The sequence below is a fragment of the Vigna unguiculata genome, chromosome 2 (genome assembly GCF_037176805.1).
Source record: "Vigna unguiculata cultivar grain cowpea cultivar isolate G323 ecotype 2 chromosome 2, ASM3717680v1, whole genome shotgun sequence".
NCBI classification, from domain to species: domain Eukaryota; kingdom Viridiplantae; phylum Streptophyta; class Magnoliopsida; order Fabales; family Fabaceae; genus Vigna; species Vigna unguiculata.
The window spans coordinates 8,887,978-8,908,481 of NC_140793.1; the positions used below are offsets into that span (position 1 = coordinate 8,887,978).

Sequence of the window (20,504 nt, forward strand, 5' to 3'; positions counted from 1 at the left end):
AATTATCATCTATAACTTCTTATTATATATAAAAAAAATTATTCTTTTGTATCATTGTCCTTCTTAATTTATTTTTATAATATACACTACAAAAATAATTAATTTTAGTGGGGTTATATTTGGCATTTATAGGGTTTTATCCCCTACTAATGATTTTACCAAGAGTTTGGAATTCCTCTAGGAGAACCAGTATGACTAACATATTACCGAGGATTTTATCAACCCCTGGAAAAACACAACTTATCGGAAATTTACAAAACCTCTAGTATTGTCTGGGTTTTTGGAACCCCCACTATTGTCTAGGGTTTCTGGAACCCCCGCTACTCCTTGGGGTTTTCGAACCCCTATTTGGGGTTTGAAACTCCCATTGTTGTCAGTGGTTCAAATCCACATTGTGTCGATAATCAGCAGTAAATAATTTTCATTGGAGTTCACTTTTTTGTTTCTTTAGTAGTGTTTAATAATACATAAATCCTAAAATAAAAGAAAAATTATAAAAGGCAACAATTTTAGATTTTTGGTATTTATAATTTACAAATAACATTTATAAAAGGAACAAAATAAAGTCTACAATTTTAATATCAAACAATGTAAATAACAAAGCGTAAAAATTAAAATTAATAAGTCATTATTATAGTGTTAGTTGCTTTAATCAAAAAATTATACATAACAAAAAAATTAAATAACATCCTTCAAATGCGGTGTTTGATATAATTTGTTCATTACAAACACTTCCTTAATCAGATACCTTGTAGCTCAACAAGGTTCATAACTTCTTATGCAATTTGGATTCATGTACTTATTTATTCTCTGGTTGGTGTTCCCAAGATCTACAATACACATAATTAAACTCAGATTAAGAACCAACGCCAATATATAGATGCAACATTCAAGTTATATATATTAACTTTTTTCATTAATAATTAAAGGATATATCAATCATACACTAAGACTGTTTATGTTTAAAAATAGATTAAAGCCTTGCAATTTATTACAAGTATATGATAGTAATAATTAAACTAACAGATAACATCTATTAATAAGGCTAACCAAAATTACAAACTATTAATGAATAGAATTTATTTTTAGAATATGTTCAGTACCAACAAAGAATGTATGTACTTAGAATATTGTTAAACTTAAATGTATATATTGTAACAAGTAAGAAAAGAGATGATGGAGTTCTTTCACCTTTCAAGTATCTTGTTCTTACTATGTTAGATACTGATGAAGCAAAAACAAGAACAACTACGCACATCAGGTCTGCAGGCTTCATGAGTATCTCTCCTTCTAGGGCATAAGATGCAAAATCTGCAATTATATCACCACAAATTAACCACATTGATGTCGAAGTTGGAACACATCTATTTACGAACCAAGTTAATTGTGCAAGTGGATTCTCTTACCATTATTGTGACAATGGCAATGGTTATTACATAAATCACAATGAGATATGGCTTTTTTCTCTCATTAGTGACAATGACAAAGGATTGGTACTCATGTTTCTCGTCACAAGCATTCTTTTCCACTTGTTTGTGTTGAAAATAAGCACTTCTAACAATAACCTTTCTAGATATCCATGGTTTTCTCTTACACTATTCTTGGACATTAGTGTGACCATGATCTTTATGCAAACCCAAACATGGTTTATGAATTGGCTTCTTAGGCTGTTAAAATATTGCATGTTCAGGGTTTTTCTTCTCCTCATGGATCATAGAAACTTAATTCATGCAAATAATGTGACGAGTATCATCAACCAACACATGTAAACGCTATGGTTGCTATTAAGATGTTCTTGTTAGCCTAATTAAGAGTTGGTCGCTATTGAGAACACTATGGTTGCTATTAAGATGTTCTTCATTACCTTGAGTTTTCTCTTGACCTTTTATGTCCATGATGTATTTATTTTTAGATGCACATTTTAGACAAAGAATAGGGATAATCTATTGTTTGACAGATTAAGTACTTACATAGGAAACAACACATCTTAGTTCTTATGCATATATTTAATTGTCTTGTAAATAAAAATAAATTCATAGTTAAACCCACTCCCCATTAACACAATTATTTAACAACTGACTTGTTTACCCAATGAAATAAACAATATTTGATGTCACCAACAAAAAAGGAAGAAGATAACAAAATAATTCCAGAGATATAGTAAATGACATTTATTATATTATTGTTCGTAAGTTCAATGTGTTAATTACTTGTGATAATTTATATTTTCTAATTTTCCTTTACTATTTGTAATATGTAACTTCTTATTTAATATGCTACTTGGATCATTATATATCAATTTGATTGGATTTTTTTCAGAAAAAAAACTGTGGCTTTTTAAATTTCAAACTATTCATTCCTCTAGCTACTCATCACCTCCTGCATACATCTTTTTAAACTAAATGACTTTTTTATATTTATTTACAATATTAAAATATTACTCTTTTTAGGTGTACATCTTTATGCTTTATTCATGAATGGATAACTATTAACTTATTGTTGCTTTGCCCAATAGGATTATTGTTGGAACGGGTGAATTTGTAAAGTAAAGATCAATAAGACTTGGTTGACACTTTAATACTCCTAAAAGTAGTATGCTTGGTGGAAAATAGGATGTGTTTAAAAGTTTGTATCATGTTATAAGATAGTTAACGTTTGGGTGACATTAGTGTAAAGTAGACATATTAAAACAAAATATTGAATCAATTGTAACGAAACTGATCTAATGCAAAATGTGGTGGCTATTTTGTAAATAAAAGGAAGTATATTAGATCAGTTATAAGAGAACCAATCTAATATTTACATATTAGATTAGTTAAATAGACAGTCAATCTCATATGAGGATATTAGATCGGTTAAATGAACAACCATTCAAATATTCCTTCGTGAAACCCTATTCACTTCACACTCTTCTTCCTTTGTGCCCTCCACTATCCTTTTTCTCTTCCAAGATGTTGCTCTCGTTATCTTCTTCTCCCTTTGATGGCATACCCCCTAGCATGGCAAAACACTTTCATGAAGAGATAGAGTTATCTTTGCAAGGTGAAGTAAAACTCTTTTCTTTTAGGCCACAATGGAGTATCTTTAGTAGATTATGAATATTTAGGGCTAGTATTAAGGGCCAAGTAGTGTAGGTTTCTTTTAGGCCTTGTGTTAAAGACCAAGTAGTGTAGGATTTTAAAAATAGTCTTTCTTAAATAGGAAGCATTAGATGCGCCTACTTAAACTACTCTTTAATGTTTAATTATGTTAATCAAGCTAGCTTAAGAAGGGAATCCCATGTGTGCTGCATGACAAGCTCTTAGTAAAGAGTTCAACTTGTTTTCTTCTATGGCCATGTACTGGGTTGCGCATTCTCTAACCTTGTTCATGTTTGTCAGTCTCTTTGTGAAAAGGGAGTCAGAGAATGGTCTGGGTTGGAGGTCACATATTTGGTAGTGCATGACCATGGATGGAGTGATACCTGGGATGGGGGCAATAACAACCATGAACCTCTCCATGAAGTGCTTGAAGGTTTTTCCTTCTTTGTATTCTACGAACTTCAGAGCAGCCATAGAGTATGAATTGTCTTTTGGTCTGCGAATCGGGCTCTGAACACGGAGCTTAGAACTTCGAAAGAGTCCACTGACTATAGGGGTAGCGTATAGTAACAATCTAGGGCTTGACCGTCTAAGGTGGTAGGAAATAACATGCAAAACACCTTCTTTTCCTGAGTGAAGATACGGACCTGGATCAAATATGCCTTCAGGTGTGTTGTCGAATTAGTGGTCCCATCGTATTTGCAGATGTTGATGGCGAATGTGTGGTCATGTTTCAGTGAGGGGGTGGAAATTATCCACCTCTAGGGATTATAAGAGGTCGACCCTGTCCATGTAGGTGTGGTGAAGCCAACGCGACTTGCCATCTCGGCGATCTTTGCTTCTCCTTCGTCGATGGTGATGCCTAGTGGAGTTTGTGATTCTGCCGATGCTCCTCTTTCGCGGGGTTGTGGGACCTTCTCGAGCCGTGGTCTCGTCTGAATCGGCAAGGTCGACCTTGGTGCTCCTCCTCCTCGTGATTGGTTGCCCTACTACGGTACCTCTGAGTCTTGTGTAGAGAAGACCGACTACGACTCTTAGGGGACTTGTTTCTGAGTTTCAAGCTTTTGCTAGTCTGGGAGCAGATTGGGTCGTTGGCCTGAGGGCTCTCTCGGATTGTCCAAGATCAACTTCTCCTAGGCTGCTTGCGGGGAGGAGAGTCGTTGCTGGAGTACCAAGAGCGTATGATAGGTGAAGGTTCCCTCCGAGGCTAGGGAGGAACTTGTCCTTCTTCCAGATTGACCAACTTTTGATTCAGCGTCTGGAGGTCAACCTATTGTTGTGCGCGCATAGCGACGATCTCATTGCGCTGTTGCTCATTTAACTAGATCAGATGTTGGATCTGACCTTGCAAAGCCACCATGAGGTTGCTTACTGGATTGGAATCCATCTCGTGTTAGAGTTGAGCTTGGTTCCTAGTAATGACCATAAATGTGTGAGGCTGGGGCAAAGTTTTAACGGAACCATGATGGGAATCAAATGTTCATACCAGGATCTTGAGGCGAGCCTTTAGACAGGTGGCAAGATCAGGGAGCTTTGAAAGACCTTGACGAGATGCCTCTAAGGGTTGCGAGACAAGAGAAGATCCACATGTAAAAAATTTTCTAACGCTCAAGTTAGTAAATGATTTAGGGAGAGAGTACAAGTATGTGAAAGTATATTTTAGAGTGAGTATTTCCATAAAGGATACTAGGTGTATTTATAATAGGTAACATGATATTAACCAATATCAGTGAAATAATAACTTACCATGATATAGTAATAATAATAATTACAATGTGATAGCTTATCAGATATACAGAATATTTAGTATAAGATCGTAATCATACTAACGAGATTTGTTAGTATGAAAATATCAGTCACATTAGATGTATCTTGTAATTTCTTGTAACCACTTTTAGAGGTAAAGTTCATTGGGCCTTAATGGGTTGTATCATCTATTGGACCGGATATGTATGTTAAATATTTTAAATCTTTATATCAATAGTATTTTTAACACAAAAAGATTTCTAAAAACTAATTTATATAACAAAGATATTAAAAAATATTCTAAAACTAAAAATTATGCAAATATTAGACCTTAACTTTTTTTACGTTGCAAAGTTGAAAACAAATACTATAAATTCTCAAAATTTAGGAAGTAAAACCTTGATTTTCAATATATGTATATATGTAGGAAGTGAGGAGCAAGATCCACGACACATATTTGAACACGCACACCAATAATAATTTTTCTTTCTGTCAAAATTTAAAATAGATTATCGTTAAGTAAAATCTTGCCTAATTGCAACGACTTTAATCATTACACAAAATAGAGTTATATTAGCATGGTAATCTAAATAAAATCGTTTCATATCAGAATGACTTCTTTATCATGAAGTCATACTAACATTGCACAACTTGTGCTAGTTGTGTTGGGTGGAAATTTTTTAAAACTTGCATTATTTTCGTAAATTCATATTCAAATTGGCCACAACCACAATAATAAAAAAAACCTAAATCAACACGAAATTTTATCAGTGAAACACCTAATTAAGATGAAATTGGCTTCATGGTCATATTTATTAAAAATGATATGACAATAGTTGTATTTTCTTAAAAAATGTTACTATAAATAATATTAACAGTAACAATGTAAAACCTTAGAAAATTGTAGTTTAGAAGTGATAGTGGTTTAAAAATAGCGAAACTCGATTATTTTAATATTAAAAGTTTTTAATATAAATAGAATTGTTATGAATGAGTTTAATTTTGTTAAAATACATTATCTCTCTCTAAACCACTTTAATAGAGTTTTCTGACTTCTCTCTAGGAGTTCTGTCTCTCTGGTCATTTGATTGAAGAACCAAGACCATAGGATTGATCCTCTCGACGAGCTCTTCAAGTTGGACCGATTAGTGTCTTCGTTCGTGTAAGTTGGGTTTCCGCCATCTTTTTGGTTTATTTTTGTTTTCTGTTGCATGTGAGCTCTCTTTTGCTTACATGCATCATTTTATTCATCAGTATGAGTCTATGCTAATTAGTGATCATAACGATATGTCCTGATCATTCTTGTGATGTTTCTATGTGTAGATATAGCATTCTATGGAGTTAGAGGTGTTTGGCGTTCATAGAGCTATTTAAACAAGATATCAAGTAAGGGAAGCTAGATTATTTTTCTATAATTTGAAAATGTATTGCTTGTTTTGATTTTGATTACATGTAATTTCTCTATTTGATGTGTGTATTAGCTTAAAATTAATGTTGGTTGGTGTTGCTTTGAATTTCTGGTTTGCATGTTGTAAGCAGGTGAGAATATACTATTTTTGCTCAAGCAAGAGGCTCTAGCCTAAGCGAAAATAGTAGAAAATCATCTTTGCTATATGTTAGAGTTATCGCTTAAGCGAGGAAATTGTCGCTTAAGCAAGAGCAGTCTCGCCTAAGCGAGGAAGTCTAGCATAAGTGAGAACTCACAGATTTATCACAATATCCTCTGTTCAAGTTCCTGCCCTAGAAAGAATGTCTCACTTGAGCGAGAGAACTTCTGTCACTGGTCGAGGTGAGTCTTTACTCATTTGGTGATTTAATTGATTTATTTTCCTTTGGAGCTTCAAGGAGATACTCGCTAGGTGATCAGTTTGTCGCTGGGCGAGAATGTGCTTCTCGCTTAAGCGAGATACTATGTAATATGAGCAAGAATATCAACATCTGTTTGGATATTGTTTGACTTTGATGTTGGTAGTTTTATAATTATGTTTGATTGGCTAGCATCTAAACATGAGACTGAGATGTGTTAAATAATTCAAGGTGAATTAGTTATGAATTGTGGTAGTGTATGTATGCATTGAAGTAGGGATTGTCTTGGTAGTTATCCCGACGCTCTAATAATAATTCAAATTCTCAATTAGAGAGGAATGAGGTATATGGTGGGAGGATCAGGAGGTCCTAGCCTTGGGGTTTTTCCTTGTCCAAAGGTGTTAACAGACTAACCTTGTATGTGGTAGAGTTTCCCTCTTAATCCATCACTATGTAGAGCATGAGATGCGACTACAAGTGCAAAACTGCCTAGATCTGACCTTAATGCATGTATCTAGATTAGTTGAGTCGTAGTTTATATATATATATATATATATATATATATATATATATATATATATATATATATATATATATATATATATATATATATGTATGTATGTATGTAAGTATGTGAATATCTACTTGTCTATAGTTGTATGTCAATATTATATAGATTGAGATAATTCTTTGAAAGTCATTAGCTTACCCTTCTTATGTGTTTCTATCTTATGTTACTTGTCTTCCTTTAATGATCACCTATTTTGTGGGAGCAACGATGGTTGTGGTTTTAGAGGCACCTCAGGAGGATGAGGATCCATCTATTAGATTAGAGGGAGGTCTGTCGGTGGGAAGATCTTGTAAGTGGTTAGTCTGTGTTTAGAGTTAGAAGCGTTTGATTTGTATAATTGATATATTTATATACTCCTATCATTTGTAAGATTGTATATACTTTATACATTGGTTTATCTGTTTTGAATCTCTAAGGTGAAACATCTTATTTTATTAGTTTTAATATGCTAAAATTAGGATGTTACAAACAATCACTACAAAAAAAAGATATATAGCATTGGTCATTTTATGGAGGTTAAAAAGACCTCCACAAATAAAGATCATATGGATAGATTATGATAGATTTTATAAAAGCTGATAATATAGGGGATTATTTTTTCTTTTAGGAGGTTTATGACCTCCGCAGATTGCAACACATTCTTCTTTGATTAATTCACGTGTTCCCTCCCAAATCAGAAAAGTAATGAATCTTTCCCTTTCACTCGAAAACCTAAGTTCAGAGTGCCAATCGATTTCGCTCCGCGATTAAGCCATGTCGTAGCCTCCGTTGCAGCGATCTTCATCGTGCCAGCTCCGCCGCGCTGTCTCCGTCGCGTCAGCTCTATCGCGCCAGCTCCGTCCCACGGTCTTCGTCGCGCCAACTCCGTCAAAAACCTAAGTTCAGAGTGCCAATCGATTCCGCTCCGTGATTAAGCCATGTCGTAGCCTCCGTTGCAGCGATCTTCGTCGCGCTAGCTCCGTCGCACCAGTTCCGTCGCGCCAGCTCCGTCTCGAGGTCTTCGTCGCGCCAGCTCCGTCTTGTGGTCTTTTGAGAGGAAATGGTGTGGGTCCTTTTGAATGTGCTTTTCTTCTTCTCCCCCATTTCTCTCGTATTTGTATTTCTACTTTGTACTCTATGTACATGTTTCTGTAAATAGAAAAAAAAAAAGATGCTCGTGCAATTATATTGGGTATGGAATCTTCAATAATACAATCACACTAATCATCATTTTTCACAATAGGCATTATTGTCACTTGGTAATGGTTTGAGTTGGACCCTTTTTTCTTGATTTTGTCTAATCCAATGGGAGCCGATTAGAAATGGCTTACTCATTAGTCGGCGAATTGGTGCTCATAGTCCAAATATTGCTTGATTTTTAGGACTTTTCTTTATATATTATACACACACACATAGAACAAAACTTCGGTAATTTTTCTAGTTGGTTTTAGTGTTTTTTAATAAGAATTGGTGAACTAATCCAAATTCTATCTCTATCAGTAAGATTAATCCAGTCCACTCCTGATCAACTTGGTTATCCACAGTACTGTTTCGAAGTAATAATGACTATGATATTTTAATGGGTTATTTAATTTTTAGTGTTATCTGTTGTAATAAGTGCCCAGTGGTGGAAAAAGTAATTGTTAATTAATTTGAGACTCTTGTGAAAGTTTGCTTGAATTGGTATAAAATGTAATCAATTGTTGATCTATTTGCATTGCATACTATTCCCTTCAAATGTTTTGGGTTTATAGGCCTAAAAATGTTGTGTAAACAATCCCAGAGCTTTTCATGTGTCATGCATCTAACAAGTGAATAAATTTTGTTCTGGTTGCAACACTTTGTGAGTGAAGACTTCCCCCTCCATTCCTTCTTTTAATTTGATGTTCCATGATAGATTCTTTTCTCCCATTAAGTTCTTGAAACTGAAATTAAAAAAATAGGTGACGTAGACAAAAGGGATGAAATTTATTATTCACGTAAGTTTTTCTGTCAATTCTTAACATTGTAACATATATGTTACATCTAAGGATGGCAAAACAATTCATTTATCCATCATCCATTTGGTCCATCCACCAGTCAATACATCTATTACCAAGATATAAAATAAATGAGTTAGATCAAGTCCATCCATTTAATTTCACAGATGAGTAATGACGTACTCATTATTTTGGTCCTCCTATCAATATTTATTTAACGTATCATAGTTAATCCAATTAGTGTTTCTGTTAGGTTCATTAAGATAACTAAGAAAGAACACAAACCAAAAAGACGTAGACTTACAACAACTTTTGCATACAAAAGGAAGGTATTTTTTTTCACACAGGGTATTCCCTGTTTACACAACCAAAGGCTCCCCGTTTCAAAAAGCTCCCCCAACACCTCCCTAAAGGCAACTATATATAGACTTCTTGAGAAAGACTCCCTTCCCTTCCACCAAAACAACTAACTGCATAACTAGTATTTTAAAATTTCATTCTATAATACACATTCCACTTTCTCTCATTATTTCCTAGCCTAACAGTTTCATAATTAAATCTTCTTAAATGTAAGTTTCCAAAACATTTAGAAACACACATTTTAAAATTTAATTTACAAAATTTATTTTTGAAAGTTAAGCAAAATATATTTTGAAAAAAAAAATAAAAATATTATCTATATCCAGATTGGATATCCATCTACCAAAAAACATGTTAGTGGTTGGATCAGATTTTTAATGAATCAATATTATATTTAAGTATGATAATTAATATTTATTTTATATTTATTATGTTAAAAATCTATTTAAATAGTTTACCTATGTTCTAACTTGTATAAGATCTAGAGAAGAAGTTAAACAATGGAAAAAAAGAAGCATTTTCTTTGAACTTTCGTATTGGGAGTCTAATTTGTTACGCCATAATTTAGATTTCATGCATATTGAAAAAAATGTATTTGACAATTTGGTATATACTTTGTTAAATGAAAAGCCTAAATCCAAAGACAATGTAAATGCTAGGAAAGATTTAAAGGAAATGGGCATAAGAGAGGATCTTTGGCCAGATGATAATGGAAGATATCACCTTGCTTTGTTTTCACTAACTCGTGATACCAAAAAGTTGTTTCTCAAAACTTTGAAAAATGTTATAGTACCGGATGGTTACTCAAGTAACATTTCTAGATGTGTTGATGAGGTGCAACAAAAAATATTCGGGCTAAAAAGTCACGATTGCCATATTATTATGGAGCAACTACTACCTCTGACAATACGTAATTTGTTACCAAACCATGTCACTGCAACCTTGGTGGAGTTTTGTTCATTTTTTAAAGTCCTTTGTAGTAAAAGTTTAAATCCACAAGAACTTGAAATGCTTCAAGATCGCATTGTGCTAACACTTTGCCACTTAGAGATGTTATTCCCACCTTCATTCTTCACAGTTATGGTTCATTTAACTGATCATCTGGTAGAGGAAGCAAAACTTAGAGGTCCAGTTCATTATCGATATATGTATCCTATAGAAAGGTAATGCTTAGTACTTTTAGATTAAGGTATCATTATCATAAATATCCAAGTTGTTTACTCTAATTATTTCTCATTATTATAGGGAATTAGGTCATTTAAAGACCTTTGTACGAAACAAGGCAAAACCAGAAGGTTCTATAGCTTAGGGATACTTAGCTAAAGAGTCTCTTACCTTTTGTTCTAGATACATTGAAGATATAGAGACAAGGTTCAATAGACCAAGACGTGTTTGTGATAAAATAGGTGATAATGAGCCTTTTCTGTCATCTATCTTCCCACAAGGTGGGAAGCCAGTAGGAGGTTCCTCGAATTTTACTTTAACTCAGATGCAAAAACTACAAGCCCATCGATATGTGCTTTTAAATTGTGCAATAGTCATACCATTTGTTGAGTGAGTAATCTACATTAAGTGTGTGATTTGTATTTAAACTAATTAAATTATATTAGTCATGTTGTTTGATTATATATGTAGTGAATTTAGACAACTAATAAAAAGAAGTTCAAGGGGAAGGCGACCTTCAACCACTGAGATTGAAACTAGAGTGTTTAAAGAGTTTGTTGATAAGTTTCAAAGGCGGGTGGGTTATCAAATAGTACACTTTCTATTATTTACTATATTTTCTTTCAATTATGGTTAACATAACTTCTTTATTTAGATTATGAATCCAGAAACAACAAATACAATGTCTAATGACTTAAAGTTTCTAGCACAAGGTCCATTGTAAAATGCTAACAGATTTACTGCGTACAACATCAATGGGTTTAAATTTTGAACATTGACTCGAGATGAGGGATTGAGAACACAAAATAGTGGTGTGTTTTTAACATCTAATACAGCTTGTGTATCAAGCAGTGTTGTCAGGAACTTACGACAAGCAGACTTATCCTATTATGGAAAGTTGGAGGATATCATTAAGCTTATTTATTATGGTCAATTCAAAGTTGTTCTTTTCAAGTGTAAGTGGGCAGATATTACACAAGAAAGAGGATATAAAAAGGATCAATGGAATTTTAATTATGTTAACTTTGATAGACTAATTCATATTGGAGATCGTGAAGAACATGAACCTTATATTTTGGCATTTCAAGCACAAATGGTATATTATGTAGATGATGTGGTCAATAAAGGATGGAGTGTTGTTGTGCATTTAAAGCCAAGAGATTTGTATGAAATGGGAGAAATAGTAGAAGAGGTATATGAAAATGAGCCATACCAAGATCAAGAGCTAGAGAAATTTTATAATAATGACAATGAATATGTGCAATTGGCTACAAACCATTTAGATGATAGTATCCCTGACTCAAATGTATGAGTTGAAAAAACAATTAGTAATAAATTTTTTCTTAAAGGTAATGCTCTTTTATATTTAAAGTTATTTTCAATGCATGTATACTTGACTCATGTTTGATTTCTTAATGTTATTTTCTTAAGGTGATTATATGTTGCTTCCTCTTGTCAATTTCAGGTTAGGAAGGACATATATAAAGAACCTATAATAAAAAGTGTACTCTTTATTCTCTGGTTCTCTTTCTTCTCTAGTTCTCTTTCTTCTCTGGTTCTCTTCACAGGTAATAACTTATATACAGTTTCTTGCACTTCATTAGCTTCTAGAAAAGTATAAAAAATCCTCATTTTTTTTTTCATCTGTTAGGTCTGACCTTGTTGGAAATCAAAAGTGCTTTGAATGATACTACCAATTGTTCTGATCTAAGAGCACTGTAACTGAAATGGTTCACTCCTAAGGAAGTATTTATTAATTTCCTATAAATTGTAGTGCTTTTATGTTATCCATCATGATTTGATGTTTGATATTCATGAAAGTAGCAGCATTCACAAAATCTAAGCATATCGTGTTTTGATGAGTTTGTGTTACTTACATATAAGTACCTCAATTATTCGTTTCTTACATATAAGTTTTCACGGTACAAACACAACATTAGTTAACACTAATAGAAAAAGACATCTTATGAACACAACATTTTCTTCACAGTCCTTCACAACTCTAAAACTAAGTCTGCAATGCACATTAAGAAAAAATGAGTCAGGGAAGAAGAAGCAATACACAGAACTGAAACTGAAAATAGACATGCTGTAAATGATTTTCTCTGTTATAGTCATGTGGTACTTTCATCAAGTGAATCATCAAATTCTATAATTAAATTGGAATGCATAGATATAAGAGTTGTGAAAAGTTGTTGCATGCTTACAATCTGCATCCGTTTTGATCCAGTACTCCCTGTTGGCAGATGAATCTTCTTCCTCTAGATGCACCAAATCATTTTTGTTGTAGCCTCAATCATTGAGTATTTTCTTCTTCTTCATGTTCTTGTGGTGTTTAGCAGATTTTTGTGCAACTGTAGAACTTTCGAGGTGAACTTTCTTTCGGAACATATGGAGAATCTAGAAATGACCATAAATAAATAAAATATTTAGAATAAGCATGGAGCATTCTTTTTTTCAGCTTTTCTTTCATCAGGTTCATGGCAGATTTGTCCAGTTCCTTCTTAGTTCTTTTTTCCTCCTTTTCACATTTTGCACTGAAATTCTCCTCAGTTGATTTGCTTCTTTGAAACAACTCCCCAAGTGAAGTCATGTGTTCTTTCTTTGCTGCAGTAGTTGTTTCAGACAGTTCAATAGCTGTTCCAAAGAGATATCCCTAGAGTGGACAAATTGCAACACCATTTCCATTTGGTTCTGCACCTTCTATTAGCTTTCCACTGAGTGTTATTATGCTGACATGGCTGCTTCTCCCAGTGCTGACATAGCTACTTGAGGGGTAACTTTTTCCAATAAATATATGTAGCCATAACTATTGTAACTCATTAATCATATTTTTTTAACACAATCAGCCAAATTAAATTCTAATTTATAGTGTATAATCATTTACTTCATTCACAACTCATGGTTCCTAGTATGCACACACCTCTTATAAATAACATTGAACCCTTAATTGTTTGAAACATTACATTGAGTAAAGTAAACTAGTTGATAAGTGTTGAGGCTCTCTCTTAATGGATTAGACTTTTAATTTAGACTCTTCTTTTGTAATTAGTTTCTGTATTGAGAGTTGGAGCGTAGAAAAAGCTATCCATAAATTGGATTAAGGTGCAAAATCAATAAGAGAAAGGTAAGTTAAGTTATCAAAGAGAAAAAGACTATCACCGCATCAATGTTGATGAAGTGAAATAGTCATGAAGGTCAATGTTAGAATTATGACTTTGAAGTAAAATGAACATCCAATGGACTAAAATTTTGGATTTGACTCTGGTTAAGTCTTTAAAAAATCATTAGTAAATAAAACATTAAGCAAAGAGATATTGAGTGTTGATTTATGTGAAGAAGTAAAGGGAGAAATCATACAGTATAAGAAAAAACCAAGGAAATAGCAAAAAGAGGTCCTTCAAAGCCTTCTTGCAACCCAATGGCAGATGCAAGAGCAGTGACAGTAGCTGAATGAGATGATGGCATTCCACCAGACCCAACTAATTGCTTAAGATCCCATCTTCTTTCCTTAAACCTGCATACCTAAGAAACCTTAAGACTTTTATGCTATCTCATCTTCTGTTACTTTATCTTGAAAAGTACTTTATAATACCTTGAGTTCTTAAACAACAACAGCTACAACTAAATGTTAGATTCAAAGTTTGTGCCTAAATTTTGTTTAATTCTGATTTGTAATTTATGCGTTCTTTTTATTTGGTGCAGTATGGATTTTCATAAACAAGAATCACAAGTTAGTGAGTTCTCATTAATATGAAATTGAAGGAGCAACATTTGGCAGTCACTTCTGAGAAGGTAATTAAGTTTCAATAAACCATGATTCTTTAAGGAATTGGTACAGTTCTCCCTATGCATTCTTTATATCTAGTTTTCATTGTTATTCACTTTTGGTTTCTCATAAATATATGTAGCCATGCTAAAGGTGAAACATTTCTGAAATCCACAAAAATCATCACTTCAGCCTCCAGCTAATTCTTTACCATCAACAAATCCTGCACCAACAAATGAAACCTCATCACACACTTCAATGAGCACTACACCACCAATAGATTCCTCATTGCCCACTGAGAACTCACAACAACCCGAAACATCTACAAAACATGTTCAACGTGAATCTTCATCATATTGGACTATTCATGCAATAGGTATATGTCATTTATTTTTACACGACCATAATTTTTAAAATTTTACTTATGGTTAAGTAAGTTGTTTTATGGTTAAAGACTTAGAAGGAGTTATCAAGAAAATTAAGGTGAAGGTCAGAGAAGTAAATAACTTACCTCGTGTGGAACACATCATTGTGGAGTTTGATGAGTTAGGCATGGCAATTGGTGAAGGACAAGGCGTGCTTGCAGGATATTGTGGTACATTGGCAATTGATTGTAATTTGTTTCCAATTAATTTTGAAAGATGGTCTGGGAAAACAGGCATGTCTGACACTTACTTCTTGGAATGCTTTAAGGAAATATTATAGGTATATCTTTATGCATGTTTGACCTTATATCTTTTGTAAATGTTACATTTACTCAAATGTTTACACACTAACTATGTCTTCTTTTTTTAAAAGCCTCGATTTTGTTTTAAGACTGGTGAAGCTAGTGCACAACGGTATTGCAAACTAACTCTTGGTAGGAAGTGGGCTGCACATAGGCATAATTTATGGAATGAGTTCTATGATCCAACGAAAAGCAAAAATGAAATCATAAGTAATGTGCCAAATGGTATAGACAGAACTCAATGGACTCATTTTGTTACTTATCGTATAAAACCGGAAACATTGGTACAAGTTACATTATTTTGAATGTTGTGAATTGTTTGTGTATATATTTTTGTATTGTTGTGTGAACTTACAATTTTTTTGTTCATAGGAGATTTGTAAAAAAAAATAGAGAAAATCGCATAAAGCAAGTAATTCCTCATACTGGTGGTTCGAAACCTATGTCAAGAAGAAGACATGTGATGGTAATGATATTAGTTAACATGACACTTTACTATTTTTTAACTTTTACCATTTAACTTAACTTCTCTTTTTATTTAGTGTTTGGAAACTGGACAGCTACCTAGTCGGGGAAAGTTATACATTGATACTCATAAAAGAAAGGATGGATCATTTGTAAATGATGCGACAAAGGCTATATCGGTTAGTTGTACCATAATATGATATTTTCGTGCATTTTCCTTCAATGTTTAGAGTTTTCACTACATATTGTTGTATGCCTATAGGAACAAATTGAAGTGAGTTTGACTCAAAGCACTAATGATGAATCAGAGGTTTCCCCTAATGATGTTGTTGGTAGAGTGTTAGGCTCAGAGCATTCTGGGAGGGTGCGATGCATGGGTTTTGGAGCAGCTCCTACTAACTCATTAGAAATACAAGATTTCGACTTTCAGATTTAAGCATTGCTTCATCTAGTGCTGCCACATCATCAACATCTTCTGATCAGTGGCAACAAAAGTACACTAATTTAGAATCCCAAATTCAAACCACCTTGGGTGCACTAAAAGACTACATGATAATGAAGGAAGGAAAGATCCCTAATGAATTAACTGCCTTCTTTGATCCTCAACCACAAGTAAGTTATGTCCAACCTTTGGAAACTAATTATCTTGGTACTTATTTGTGATGTTATTTTTGATACAAGAATTATACTGTATCGGTGTGAGTTAATCATCGATACCAAATAATCATGATTTTTGTGCAGGTCAATGATCTAGTAATAAACTATTTTAGTATATGCATGTTGATTTCATGATTTGAGGTTGACGTCCTTCTTGCAGCTAATATTTATCTTTTATAATTTCAGCAAACCGGTGATGCAAATGAGCCTGAGTCTTCTATAGGTACAAGAGGATCATTTGGTAGTAGCAACATTTAGGGTGTTGATGATGTTTTTTAGGATGAAACTATTTTAGTGTATTATGAACTTTGAGTAAGTATGGATTAAGTTGTAATTGTTTCAATTTAAATTGCTTTTATGTTAATATGTTGATTTTGAGAATCAAAAGTTCTAATGATATATATTTGAGCACTTTGGTTGAAGTATTTGATTGAAGTTTACAAAAAATATTGTTGATGTAAAAATATAAGTACCTCAAATGATGACATACGTTGTCAAGTATAGTAGGAAATTCTAATTACAAACAAAATATTGTTTTTTATGAGATTTGAATAACGCAAGAAAAATACAGTAATAAATCCACAAATTAAATAATACAAACGAAACAAGTTCAAACTTTTACAATATAATCCTCGAATTGAGGAGGGTATTAACCCTCACAAAAAAAAATGAAAAATAGGAATTTTGGAATCAAATAGGTTTATAAAAATAAAGGAGGTTTTAAACCTCCACAAAATAATAGTCATGAATAGGAGAGGTTATAACCCTCCATTAAAAAACTTTCACAATATAAACATGGTACCAGGGGTGGTAGAAAACCTCCAAAAATAACTTGTGGAAAACCTATTTGTGGAGGTTTGAAAAACTCCTGCAAATTATTTGGAGGATAAAAATTCCCGCTAAACGAAATTAAAACCTCCACAATTTAGCTTTTTTTAGTGAATGTAACGTTTTTAAACAATTTATTGTCTTTGATAAATTAATTCACTGTATAATATTATTTTAATAAAATGACACTAACACGGTAAAAAGTTAATTAAATATAAAATAATTTGAAAACTAATTATAATTAATTATTTTAGTGACTCAATTAAAAATTCTTTTATAAACTAAAAATTATCATTATGTAAAATAATTATTGTTAATAAAAGTTCATAGATATTATAGTTTTAGTAATTAGTGATCATAAATATTTTTTATTTAGAGATAGTTTATTTTTCAATTTTTAGTTAAGATATAATTAGAAACCATCTTTTAGTCATTTTTAATTTATTTTAGAAATTGAATTTTCGTTAGTAAAAATAGTAAAATTGAAAATTATTTTTTTAATTTTTAATTAATTTTGTTGTCTCTATTTTCTAGATTTAGATACTGAATTTATAGAATCTAAATTTTGTAAAATTATAAATAAATTTTCTTTTGTCTCATTTGTAAACTTATAAGATAAGATATAAGATATTTTAAATTATTAACAATTAATTTATTAATCTTAACATATAGGAAACTAGTTAATATTAATTTAAAATTGACATTTTTGAAATAATATTTTAATTTTATTTAAACAAATTCAAATTAATAAATTGAGAATGGATTTTTTTGAAATATTTTAAATAGAGTGTTATTTTAGGGGGGAAAATAGGAATACAACAAGAATTATTATATGAAGTGATCAGCCCAAATTGAGCTGTCTGTCCATTTGCATCCTCTCCAGTTTCTTCGCAAAGATACTTTTTCTCTCTTCAATTCTCAATTTCTGCATTCCGTTCTGATTCCAATTATCACTCTCCTCCGATTCATGCAGTTTAATGATTATTCGGTACATAAGGATTTGCACAAATCATTTGATTTATTTTTTTGTACGGTTTCATTAATTATTTGCGATCCATTTTCTCTAATTATTATATAATATATCCTATGACAAAATGTTTTATTAATAACTAATTTTAATGATAAAAAAATGTTAATCATTATAATGATTTAGATACCATTTTACAAAATAAAAAAATATTAATTATTAAATTAGTTATTATTATGAATAAAAAATTATACAGAACTTTAAATTAGTTTCTAAAATTTAATTATCATAATTTTAACTATCAAAGAAATTGATCACTAAATATTAACTATCAAGATTTTGCTACCAAAGAAATTGATTTCTAAATTAGTCTTTAATTAATTAGTAATCAATTTAACAACTAATTATAATCTTTTATTTATAATAATAACTATTTTAGTAAATAATAATTTTTTATTTTGTAAATTAATATATAAATTGATCATTACAATGATTAATAATTTTTAATCACTCAAATTAGCCACTAAAGAAACATTTATTTTTTTTTAGAAACAAGAAACTAACGGTTCTGTTTCACCATTTAACTAGACCTTTTCACTTTGATAAATGAAGAACACGAAAATTTTGTTGAATGAGGAAGTTGATTAAATGGCATAATTTTGTTGGCCATGATTTGATCTGAAGTATGAGAACTTCAGCAACAAAATCAACCCTCCAAGGTTCATTGTTTTATCTTCCCTTAAATTACAACTTTAGTTTTCTTTTCTTTTCTTTTTCTTGTATGCAAATTGTACATATTCTCTTAACGTAGTCTCAAAGGTGAAAGAAAAAGAACATCACAGAAAAAAGGTTAATTAGTCTCGGTCATCAATTTAATCTCCACTAGAATCCAAGGTTAGCTCCTGGTGAAATTGGCGTTTGTGGCGGGAGCTTCTAGTAACATGAAGAAGTGACTCTTTCATGATAACTTTGTTTGCAGACTCCCTGAACATTGATAGTTGTCGTGATTGTAGACTGTGATCAATGTATAATTTCTCAAAATGACAATGATATGGCCTCATTATGCTGAGTCATGATTTTTTCCACTGAACATGTTAGAAACATACCTCGATCATGGTGTGGATTTTAAAATTTTAGAGTTACTTTATGTAACACGAATATTACTTGATAAGACAATTTATATATTTAAAATAGAATTTGATAACTCATAGTTTTCAAGCACGAAAAGAATTCAAAACTTAAATAGCGTAAAATAGAAATATTCCTAAAAACCTTACTTCAATCCATAATCTAAAATTCAAACAAAAAAAAATTACAAAATATTCAAAATTGTTATAAAGCAATCCCCATAGCTAGCCTAGCTCTATTTCTACGTATCACCGTTTTCACCTAGATTTACATATGTTCTCGTGTGACAAGTTACACGATCATCACCAAACACAAATAGAAAGGGTGGCCTGAAATAATCAATCATACATAAATAATGGTAACGACTAGGGCTGGGCAAAAATAACTTAATTGTACTGTACTTAAGTTAACTGTACTGTTTTAAACTACAAATAACTGAATTATTAATAGTAAAATTAAACTGTATTGTTTTTTAGTTAAAGTTTAAAAAATTGTACTGCAAACAGTTAACTGTTTAGACCAGTGCACTGAACTGTAATGTTTCATTTCTCTTGAATCACATGCGGTCTCTTGAATCACATTCGGTCCACAAGCAGAGTGACACACTTTTGATTCAATCACCACTTAGATTCAACCACCACCGAGATTGTCTCCGTTGCCTCGTCGTCGTCGAAGGTTGTGCCGCCAGCGAAGGTTGCGTCGTCCTTCCTGAGGTATCTCTTATTGCTCTTCATCTCTTAATAGCTTTAGGTTTTCATTTCACTTCTCTTTTTTCTCCAATTCGATTTGACCCATCAGTGAACAAATTTGATTTTTGGCTTCCAGTTTCAGGTCAGTGAAGTTGATTACTGGAAGCTTTAGAGTGTCATTTGAACCCATATTTTCACTTTTTTTTTCTCTGATTTGGTCACAAAATTGGAGGGTAGTGCTTAGTTTAAGGTGGGTTTTAAGCAATTTATAATAAATATGCTACATAATGCAACAACCTCGTTGATAATATTATTTGAATTTTGATTTTGATTTGAAGCTATGACCTCGTGAATTGTCATAAAATACAAAACAACATACTATGCGTGGAATATATTGTCCTTTTCTTTTCCAAAATTCATTGGGGGTAAAATAAAAGGTGTTCATTTTGACTATGCATGATCTCACTCTGTACCTTTGCTTGTTTTTTGTGTGTACACATAGAATTGTGAAGCATAAAAAGTTGTGAAATTTTTGAGCTTGATCTGAAAGTTTAATGTTAGGGTGATTGTGATTAAAGGGATTGATTAC

General features: G+C 32.1%; 1 long non-coding RNA gene and 3 pseudogenes across 2 annotated transcripts; 3 read left to right on the plus strand and 1 right to left on the minus strand.

The window, feature by feature from the left end:
• Window positions 1-10,059: 10,059 nt before the first annotated feature.
• On the plus strand, window positions 10,060-11,997 carry LOC146888307 (uncharacterized; annotated as a pseudogene).
• A 682-nt stretch (window positions 11,998-12,679) lies between these two features.
• On the minus strand, window positions 12,680-14,153 carry LOC146888308 (protein LAZY 1-like; annotated as a pseudogene).
• Window positions 14,154-14,602: 449 nt separating this feature from the next.
• LOC114171563 (uncharacterized) lies at window positions 14,603-15,846 on the plus strand (annotated as a pseudogene). The gene is made up of 4 exons (XR_003601584.2): window positions 14,603-15,159; window positions 15,253-15,465; window positions 15,554-15,647; window positions 15,724-15,846. The product of XR_003601584.2 is annotated as an uncharacterized LOC114171563 (transcript).
• Window positions 15,847-15,909: 63 nt separating this feature from the next.
• On the plus strand, window positions 15,910-16,714 carry LOC146888309 (uncharacterized). The gene is made up of 2 exons (XR_014985240.1): window positions 15,910-16,258; window positions 16,490-16,714. It is a non-coding gene; the product is annotated as an uncharacterized LOC146888309 (long non-coding RNA).
• The last annotated feature ends 3,790 nt before the right edge of the window (window positions 16,715-20,504 follow it).